This window comes from Oncorhynchus keta, unplaced genomic scaffold, assembly GCF_023373465.1.
Source record: "Oncorhynchus keta strain PuntledgeMale-10-30-2019 unplaced genomic scaffold, Oket_V2 Un_contig_5015_pilon_pilon, whole genome shotgun sequence".
NCBI classification, from domain to species: domain Eukaryota; kingdom Metazoa; phylum Chordata; class Actinopteri; order Salmoniformes; family Salmonidae; genus Oncorhynchus; species Oncorhynchus keta.
The window spans coordinates 82,501-92,500 of record NW_026288077.1 but is presented as its reverse complement, the minus strand read 5'-3'; the positions used below and the strand labels follow the sequence as shown (position 1 = coordinate 92,500).

The 10,000-nt window shown below is 43.9% G+C and overlaps 1 long non-coding RNA gene across 4 annotated transcripts; it reads left to right on the top strand.

Moving 5' to 3' along the window:
- The first annotated feature begins 3,489 nt into the window (after nt 1–3,489).
- Nucleotides 3,490–7,381, top strand: LOC127925059 (uncharacterized). 4 transcript variants are annotated; one of them, XR_008119614.1, is made up of 4 exons: nt 3,502–3,857; nt 4,698–4,848; nt 5,953–6,029; nt 6,882–7,381. It is a non-coding gene; the product is annotated as an uncharacterized LOC127925059 (long non-coding RNA). The 4 variants fall into 4 exon arrangements; XR_008119613.1 differs by lacking the exons at nt 5,953–6,029; nt 6,882–7,381 and having other exon boundaries at nt 3,490–3,623; nt 3,704–3,857; nt 4,698–5,087; XR_008119612.1 differs by lacking the exon at nt 5,953–6,029.
- The last annotated feature ends 2,619 nt before the right edge of the window (nt 7,382–10,000 follow it).

Below are 10,000 nucleotides of genomic sequence, written 5' to 3'. Positions count from 1 at the left end.
TCAGGTGGATGGATGATATTGGTAAAGGAGAAACGCTCACTAACAGGGATGTAAACACATTTGTGCAAAACATTTGAGAGAAATATGTTTTTTTTTTTGTGGAACATTTCTGGAACATTTAATATGGAACATTTTTATATTTTTGTTCAAAACATTTGATCTTTCCCCTCCTCTTGAAAGAAATATGACTTTCTCTCTCCCAGTTTTTCCAATTTATGACATTTGCATCACAAAAATGGAACATTTCTGGGAACTTTTATTTAATCTCATGAAACATGTTGTGTTTATATTTTTGTAACATTACAACACAGAGGTGATAAATAGTCTCACTGATATCCGTCATCTTTCCCACACCAGAGGTGATGGAGTGAAACATTACACAATATGACTCAGTACAACACACCAGAGGTGATGGAAAACATTACAACACATTCTGGAGTGGGTTAGTCCCAGACCCACCAGAGGTGATGGAGTGGGCCCTGTCATTACAATGATGGAGTGGGTTATGACATTTGGATTACATCACAAAAATGGCACCCTGTTCCTTGTATAGTGCACTTACAACGAGGTTTGACCAGAACCCCAGAGGTGAGGGAATAGGCTGTCATTTGAGGTGATGGAGTGGGTTAGTGTAACATACAACACACAGAGGTGATGGAGTGGGTTAGTGTAACATTACAACACACCAGACACACCAGAGGTGATGGAGTGGGTTAGTGTAACATTACAACACAGAGGTGATGGAGTGGGTTAGTGTAACATTACAACACACCAGAGGTGATGGAGTGGGTTAGTGTAACATTACAACACACCAGAGGTGATGGAGTGGGTTAGTGTAACATTACAACACACCAGAGGTGATGGAGTGGAGTTAGTGTAACATGATGGACAACACACACAGAGGTGATGGAGTGGGTTAGTGTAACATTACAACACACCAGAGAGGTGATGGAGTGGGTTAGTGTAACATTACAACACACCAGAGGTGATGGAGTGGGTTAGTGTAACATTACAACACACCAGAGGTGATGGAGTGGGTTAGTGTAACATTACAACACACCAACACACCAGAGGTGATGGAGTGGGTTAGTGTAACATTACAACACACCAGAGGTGATGGAGTGGGTTAGTGTAACATTACAACACACCAGAGGTGATGGAGTGGGTTAGTGTAACATTACAACACACCAGAGGTGATGGAGTGGGTTAGTGTAACATTACAACACACCAGAGGTGATGGAGTGGGTTAGTGTAACATTACAACACACCAGAGGTGATGGAGTGGGTTAGTGTAACATTACAACACACCAGAGGTGATGGAGTGGGTTAGTGTAACATTACAACACACCAGAGGTGATGGAGTGGGTTAGTGTAACATTACAACACACCAGAGGTGATGGAGTGGAGTTAGTGTAACATTACAACACACCAGAGGTGATGGAGTGGGTTAGTGTAACATTACAACAACACCAGAGGTGATGGAGTGGGTTAGTGTAACATTACAACACACCAGAGGTGATGGAGTGGGTTAGTGTAACATTACAACACAGAGGTGATGGAGTGGGTTAGTGTAACATTACAACACACCAGAGGTGATGGAGTGGGTTAGTGTAACATTACAACACACCAGACAACACACCAGAGGTGATGGAGTTAGTGTAACATTACAACACACCAGAGTGATGGAGTGGGTTAGTAACATTACAACACACCAGAGGTGATGGAGTGGGTTAGTGTAACATTACAACACACCAGAGGTGATGGAGTTAGTGTAACATTACAACACAGTGATGGAGTGTGTAACATTACAACACACCAGAGGTGATGGAGTTAGGTAACATTACAACACACCAGAGGTGATGGAAACATTACAACACACCAGAGGTGATGGAGTGGGTTAAACATTACAACACAGAGAGTGGGTTAGTGTAACATTACAACACACCAGAGGTGATGGAGTGGGTTAGTGTAACATTACAACACACCAGAGGTGATGGAGTGGGTTAGTGTAACATTACAACACACCAGAGGTGATGGAACATTACAACACACCAGAGGTGATACAACATTACAACACAGAGGTGATGGAGTGGGTTAGTGTAACATTACAACACATTACACACCAGAGGTGATGGAGTGGGTTAGTGTAACATTACAACACACCAGAGGTGATGGAACATTACAACACACCAGAGGTGATGGAGTTAGTGTAACATTACAACACACCAGAGGTGATGGAGTGGGTTAGTGTAACATTACAACACAGAGGTGATGGAGTTAGTGTTAACACACCAGAGGTGATGGAGTGGGTTAAACATTACAACACAGGTGATGGAGTGGGTTAGTGTAACATTACAACACACCAGAGGTGTGATGGAGAGGTGGGTTAGTGTAACATTACAACACACCAGAGGTGATGGAGTGAGTTAGTGTAACATTACAACACACCAGAGGTGATGGAGTGTTAAACATTACAACACCAGAGGTGATGGAGTGGGTTAGTGTAACATTACAACACACCAGAGGTGATGGAGTGGGTTAGTGTAACATTACAACACAGAGGTGATGGAGTGGGTTAGTGTAACATTACAACACACCAGAGGTGATGGAGTGGGTTAGTGTAACATTACAACACAGAGGTGATGGAGTGTAACATTACAACACACCAGAGGTGATGGAGTGGGTTAGTGTAACATTACAACACACCAGAGGTGATGGAGTTAGTGTTACAACACACCAGTGTAACATTACAACACACCAGAGGTGATGGAGTGGGTTAGTGTAACATTACAACACACCAGAGGTGATGGAGTGGGTTGGAGTGTAAACATTACAACACACCAGAGGTGATGGAGTGGGTTAGTGTAACATTACAACACACCAGAGGTGATGGAGTTAGTGTAACATTACAACACACCAGTTAGTGTAACATTACAACACACCAGAGGTGATGGAGTGGGTTAGTGTAACATTACAACACAGAGGTGATGGAGGGGTTAGTGTAACATTAGTGTAACATTAACAACACACACAGAGGTGATGGAGTGGGTTAGTGTAACATTACAACACACCAGAGGTGATGGAGTGGGTTAGTGTAACATTACAACACACCAGAGGTGATGGAGTGGGTTACAACACACCAGAGGTGATGGAGAGTAACATTACAACACACCAGAGGTGATGGAGGGTTAGTGTAACATTACAACACACCAGAGGTGATGAGGTGATGGAGTGGGTTAGTGTAACATTACAACACACCAGAGGTGATGGAGTGTAACATTACAACACACCAGGATGGAGTGGGTTAGTGTAACATTACAACACACCAGAGGTGATGGAGTTAGTGTAACATTACAACACACCAGAGGTGATGGAGTGGGTTAGTGTAACATTACAACCAGAGGTGATGGAGTGGGTTAGTGTAACATTACAACACAGAGGTGATGGTGATGTGTAACATTACAACACACCAGAGGTGATGGTTAGTGTAACATTACAACACAGAGGTGATGGAGTGGGTTAGTGTAACATTACAACACACCAGAGGTGATGGAGTGGGTTAGTGTAACATTACAACACAGAGGTGATGGAGTGGGTTAGTGTAACATTACAACACACCAGAGGTGATGGAGTGGGTTAGTGTAACATTACAACACACCAGAGGTGATGGAGTTGGTTAGTGTAACATTACAACACACCAGAGGTGATGGAGTGGGTTAGTGTAACATTACAACACAGAGGTGATGGAGTGGGTTAGTGTAACATTACAACACACCAGAGGTGATGGAGTGGGTTAGTGTAACATTACAACACACCAGAGGTGATGGAGTGGGTTAGTGTAACATTACAACACAGAGGTGATGGAGTGGGTTAGTGTAACCAGAGGTGATGGAGTGGGTTAGTGTAACATTACAACACACCAGAGGTGATGGAGTGGGTTAGTGTAACATTACAACACACCAGAGGTGATGGAGTGGGTTAGTGTAACATTACAACACACCAGAGGTGATGGAGTGGGTTAGTGTAACATTACAACACACCAGAGGTGATGGAGTGGGTTAGTGTAACATTACAACACACCAGAGGTGATGGAGTGGGTTAGTGTAATTACATGATACACAACACACCAGAGGTGATGGAGTGGGTTAGTGTAACATTACAACACACCAGAGGTGATGGAGTGGGTTAGTGTAACATTACAACACACCAGAGGTGATGGAGTGGGTTAGTGTAACATTACAACACACCAGAGGTGATGGAGTGGAGTTGGAGTGTAACATTACAACACACCAGAGGTGATGGAGTGGGTTAGTGTAACATTACAACACACCAGTGTAACATTACAACACACCAGAGGTGATGGAGTGGGTTAGTGTAACATTACAACACACCAGAGGTGATGGAGTGGGTTAGTGTAACATTACAACACCAGAGGTGATGGAGAGGTGATTACAACACACCAGAGGTGATGGAGTGGGTTAGTGTAACATTACAACACACCAGAGGTGATGGAGTGGGTTAGTGTAACATTACAACACAGAGGTGATGGAGTGGGTTAGTGTAACATTACAACACACCAGAGGTGATGGAGTGTAACATTACAACACACCAGAGGTGATGGGAGGTGATAGTGTTAGTGTAACATTACAACACAGAGGTGATGGAGTGGGTTAGTGTAACATTACAACACACCAGAGGTGATGGAGGGGGTTAGTGTAACATTACAACACACCAGAGGTGATGGAGTGGGTTAGTGTAACATTACAACACAGAGGTGATGGAGTGGGTTAGTGTAACATTACAACACAGAGGTGATGGAGTGGGTTAGTGTAACATTACAACACAGAGGTGATGGAGTGGGTTAGTGTAACATTACAACACACCAGAGGTGATGGAGTGGGTTAGTGTAACATTACAACACACCAGAGGTGATGGAGTGGGTTAGTGTAACATTACAACACACCAGAGGTGATGGAGTGGGTTAGTGTAACATTACAACACAGAGGTGATGGAGTGGGTTAGTGTAACATTACAACACACCAGAGGTGATGGAGTGGGTTAGTGTAACATTACAACACACCAGAGGTGATGGTGATGGACATTACAACACACCAGAGGTGATGGTTAGTGTAACATTACAACACACCAGAGGTGATGGAGTGGGTTAGTGTAACATTACAACACACCAGAGGTGATGGAGTGGGTTAGTGTAACATTACAACACACCAGAGGTGATGGAGTGGGTTAGTGTAACATTACAACACACCAGAGGTGATGGAGTGGGTTAGTGTAACATTACAACACACCAGAGGTGATGGAGTGGGTTAGTGTAACATTACAACACACCAGAGGTGATGGAGTGGGTTAGTGTAACATTACAACACAGAGGTGATGGAGTGGGTTAGTGTAACCAGAGGTGATGGAGTGGGTTAGTGTAACATTACAACACACCAGAGGTGATACAACATTACAACACACCAGGTGATGGAGTGGGTTAGTGTAACATTACAACACACCAGAGGTGATGGAGTGGGTTAGTGTAACATTACAACACAACACAGAGGTGATGGAGTGGGTTAGTGTAACATTACAACACACCAGAGGTGATGGAGTGGGTTAGTGTAACATTACAACACACCAGAGGTGATGGAGTGGGTTAGTGTAACATTACAACACACCAGAGGTGATGATACAACAACACACAGAGGTGATGGAGTGATGGTTAGTGTAACATTACAACACACCAGAGGTGATGGAGTGGGTTAGTGTAACATTACAACACAGAGGTGATGGAGGTGATGAGGTGATGGAGTGGGTTAGTGTAACATTACAACACACCAGAGGTGATGGAGTGGGTTAGTGTAACATTACAACACACCAGAGGTGATGGAGTGGGTTAGTGTAACATTACAACACAGAGGTGATGGAGTGGGTTAGTGTAACATTACAGAGGTGATGGAGTGGGTTAGTGTAACATTACAACACAGAGGTGATGGAGTGGGTTAGTGTAACATTACAACACACCAGAGGTGATGGAGTGGGTTAGTGATAACATTACAACACACCAGAGGTGATGGAGTGGGTTAGTGTAACATTACAACACACCAGAGGTGATGGAGTGGGTTAGTGTAACATTACAACACACCAGGTGATGGTGAGTGTAACATTACAACACACCAGAGGTGATGGAGGTTTAGTGTAACATTACAACACACCAGAGGTGATGGAGTGGGTTAGTGTAACATTACAACACACCAGAGGTGATGGAGTGGGTTAGTGTAACATTACAACACACCAGAGGTGATGGAGTGGGTTAGTGTAACATTACAACACACCAGAGGTGATGGTGGGTTAGTGTAACATTACAACACAGAGGTGATGGAGTTAGTGTAACATTACAACACACCAGAGGTGATGGAGTGGGTTAGTGTAACATTACAACACACCAGAGGTGATGGAGTGGGTTATTACAACACACCAGAGGTGATAACAACATTACAACACACCAGAGGTGATGGAGTGGGTTAGTGTAACATTACAACACACCAGAGGTGATGGAGTGGGTTAGTGTAACATTACAACACACCAGAGGTGATGGAGTGGGTTAGTGTAACATTACAACACACCAGAGGTGATGGAGTGGGTTAGTGTAACATTACAACACACCAGAGGTGATGGAGTGTAACATTACAACACACCAGAGGTGATGGAGTGTTAGTGTAACATTACAACACACCAGAGGTGATGGAGTGGGTTAGTGTAACATTACAACACACATTACAACACAGAGGTGATGGAGTGGGTTAGTGTAACATTACAACACACCAGAGGTGATGGAGTGTAACATTACAACACACCAGGTTAGTGTAAACACACCAGAGGTGATGGAGTGGGTTAGTGTAACATTACAACACAGAGGTGATGGAGTGGGTTAGTGTAACATTACAACACACCAGAGGTGATGGAGTGGGTTAGTGTAACATTACAACACACCAGAGGTGATGGAGTGGGTTAGTGTAACATTACAACACACCAGAGGTGATGGAGTGGGTTAGTGTAACATTACAACACACCAGAGGTGATGGAGTGGGTTAGTGTAACATTACAACACAGAGGTGATGGAGTGGGTTAGTGTAACATTACAACACACCAGAGGTGATGGAGTGGGTTAGTGTAACATTACAACACAGAGGTGATGGAGTGGGTTAGTGTAACATTACAACACACCAGAGGTGATGGAGTGGGTTAGTGTAACATTACAACACACCAGAGGTGATGGAGTGGGTTAGTGTAACATTACAACACACCAGAGGTGATGGAGTGGGTTAGTGTAACATTACAACACACCAGAGGTGATGGAGTGGGTTAGTGTAACATTACAACACAGAGATGGGTGATGGAGTGATGGGTTTAGTGTAACATTACAACACACCAGAGGTGATGGAGTGGGTTAGTGTAACATTACAACACACCAGAGGTGATGGAGTGGAGTGTAACATTACAACACACAGAGGTGATGGTGTTAGTGTAACATTACAACACACCAGAGGTGATGTAACATTACAACACACCAGAGGTGATGGAGTAGTGTAACATTACAACACACCAGAGGTGATGGAGTGGGTTAGTGTAACATTACAACACACCAGAGGTGATGGAGTGGGTTAGTGTAACATTACAACACACCAGAGGTGATGGAGTGGGTTAGTGTAACATTACAACACACCAGAGGTGATGGAGTGGGTTAGTGTAACATTACAACACACCAGAGGTGATGGAGTGGGTTAGTGTAACATTACAACACACCAGAGGTGATGGAGTGGGTTAGTGTAACATTACAACACACCAGAGGTGATGGAGTGGGTTAGTGTAACATTACAACACACCAGAGGTGATGGAGTGGGTTAGTGTAACATTACAACACACCAGAGGTGATGGAGTGGGTTAGTGTAACATTACAACACACCAGAGGTGATGGAGTGGGTTAGTGTAACATTACAACACACCAGAGGTGATGGAGTGGGTTAGTGTAACATTACAACACAGAGGTGATGGAGTGGTTAGTGTAACATTACAACACACCAGAGGTGATGGAGTTAGTGTAACATTACATGATGGAGTGGGTTAGTGTAACATTACAACACCAGAGGTGATGGAGAGGTGATGGAGTTTAGTGTAACATTACAACACACCAGAGGTGATGGAGTGGGTTAGTGTAACATTACAACACATTACAGAGGTGATGGAGTGTAACATTACAACACACCAGAGGTGATGGAGTGGGTTAGTGTAACATTACAACACACCAGAGGTGATGGAGTGGGTTAGTGTAACATTACAACACAGAGGTGATGGAGTGGGTTAGTGTAACATTACAACACACCAGAGGTGATGGAGTGGGTTAGTGTAACATTACAACACACCAGAGGTGATGGAGTGGGTTAGTGTAACATTACAACACACCAGAGGTGATGGAGTGGGTTAGTGTAACATTACAACACACCAGAGGTGATGGAGTGGGTTAGTGTAACATTACAACACACCAGAGGTGATGGAGTGGGTTAGTGTAACATTACAACACACCAGAGGTGATGGAGTGGGTTAGTGTAACATTACAACACACCAGAGGTGATGGAGTGGGTTAGTGTAACATTACAACACACCAGAGGTGATGGAGTGGGTTAGTGTAACATTACAACACACCAGAGGTGATGGAGTGGGTTAGTGTAACATTACAACACAGAGGTGATGGAGTGGGTTAGTGTAACATTACAACACACCAGAGGTGATGGAGTGGGTTAGTGTAACATTACAACACACCAGAGGTGATGGAGTGGGTTAGTGTAACATTACAACACACCAGAGGTGATGGAGTGGGTTACAACACAGTGATGGAACATGATACAACACACCAGAGGTGATGGAGTGGGTTAGTGTAACATTACAACACACCAGAGGTGATGGAGTGGGTTAGTGTAACATTACAACACACCAGAGGTGATGGAGTGGGTTAGTGTAACATTACAACACACCAGAGGTGATGGAGTGGGTTAGTGTAACATTACAACACACCAGAGGTGATGGAGTGGGTTAGTGTAACATTACAACACACCAGAGGTGATGGAGTGGGTTAGTGTAACATTACAACACAGAGGTGATGGAGTGGGTTAGTGTAACATTACAACACACCAGAGGTGATGGAGTTAGTGTAACATTACAACACACCAGTGATGGAACATTACAACACACCAGAGGTGATGGAGTGGGTTAGTGTAACATTACAACACACCAGAGGTGATGGAGGGGGTTAGTGTAACATTACAACACACCAGAGGTGATGGAGTGGGTTAGTGTAACATTACAACACAGAGGTGATGGAGTGGGTTAGTGTAACATTACAACAGAGGTGATGGAGTGGGTTAGTGTAACATTACAACACACCAGAGGTGATGGAGTGGGTTAGTGTAACATTACAACACACCAGAGGTGATGGAGTGGGTTAGTGTAACATTACAGAGGTGATGGAGTGGGTTAGTGTAACATTACAACACAGAGGTGATGGAGTGGGTTAGTGTAACATTACAACACACCAGAGGTGATGGAGTGGGTTAGTGTAACATTACAACACACCAGAGGTGATGGAGTGGGTTAGTGTAACATTACAACACACCAGAGGTGATGGAGTGGGTTAGTGTAACATTACAACACACCAGAGGTGATGGAGGTGATGGTTAGTGTAACATTACAACACACCAGAGGTGATGGAGTGGTTAGTGTAACATTACAACACACCAGAGGTGATGGAGTGGGTTAGTGTAACATTACAACACACCAGAGGTGATGGAGTGGGTTAGTGTGTGATGGACATTACAACACACCAGAGGTGATGGAGTGGGTTATGTAACATTACAACACACCAGAGGTGATGGTTTAGTGTAACATTACAACACACCAGAGGTGATGGAGTGGGTTAGTGTAACATTACAACACACCAGAGGTG